Raw genomic sequence first — 1,302 nt, 5'->3', positions numbered from 1 at the left:
TGGATTTTTCTTATTTTCCCATTAAAATAATAATAATAATTTAATTCAAAAAATCATGAAATTTTCTCTAAGTATTTCTCTAACCTTGGGAAACTTGTAATAATTTTTCATAAATTAAAACTTTATCTTGGAAAGCCAAATAAATTAATTTCTTAAAATTGTATTTTTAAAATTTAAATAAATAATTAAATCATATTAAATTTTGAGAGGTCCACATATTCTCCTCTAAATATTATAATTACCTCATGGATATGACACTCTAAACTCAAAGTCATTTGAGTTATGTTTAATGAATTATGAGGTGAAGTGCCCCAAGGGCAAAGTGGTAATTTTAGATTTTGGTACCTTGATCAAAATTTAGGATTAACCAAAGGAAAATGGGAAATTTTAATCTTAATAAACATGTTTAGATGATTGAAATACAATGAGACTTAAAGGTAGAAACTCACTCACCACCCTTGCACAACATCAACAAGATCATAATTCTTCTAATCTTCATGACTTGGAAGTCAATTATGATCAAACAATTTTTAAGTGATGGGCTTATGTCGGAAAGATGATAATTTACTTTTCTTAAGCCCAAAGTTGAGGATGATTTGACTATTTGATTAGAATGCATATCACTTCAATTAAAATTTTATAATCATCATTTTACATATCCTGATTATTAAAGGCTTAGTAGTTACCTAGGCTCAATGTTTAAACACAATTAATTGGATTTAGAAGATAATATGATTGGTGATTAATATTTTTAAAAACTACAAGTCTTACTCTAATTGTGGGCACCATAATCTTAAATTACCTAAACTTGCCTTAGGGGCACCTACTCACATAACTCTTAAACGAAACACCAATTGATTCACTGGGTATCATATCCTCGGGATAATTACGTTATCAAGTTTCGCTGAGCAACAAGGTAGTCACACTTCAACCTCATATGATTAATGGAGCAATATGATAAGTCCAAAAATGAACTCAAAATATTTCAAGAGATATTCAAAATGACCCGGGGACATGCCTCGAGGATTTTGAAATTTATTGCACATTCTGAAAGGCAAATTGGAGTTGCCATATTTTTGTTCTAAAACCATCCACTAGGATATTCCAAGATTTAATAGTCATAACTTGGGGTTTGGTAGCTAAACCTTCGTCTACTTCTACAATTTAAATTCCTTGCAAAGTTATATATTCTCCTTGTAAATATTAACCTTTCAGGTGGTGGAACAAGAAGAATCGATAGGTACACTTTTAAATTAATGCATTTACCTTTCTATACTTCTTGTATTGAGCTTGCATGTTAAA

Source organism: Phalaenopsis equestris, unplaced genomic scaffold (genome assembly GCF_001263595.1).
Source record: "Phalaenopsis equestris unplaced genomic scaffold, ASM126359v1 Scaffold000799, whole genome shotgun sequence".
NCBI classification, from domain to species: Eukaryota; Viridiplantae; Streptophyta; class Magnoliopsida; order Asparagales; family Orchidaceae; genus Phalaenopsis; species Phalaenopsis equestris.
The sequence above is the reverse complement of the archived record's forward strand: the minus strand, read 5'-3'. Positions refer to the sequence as shown.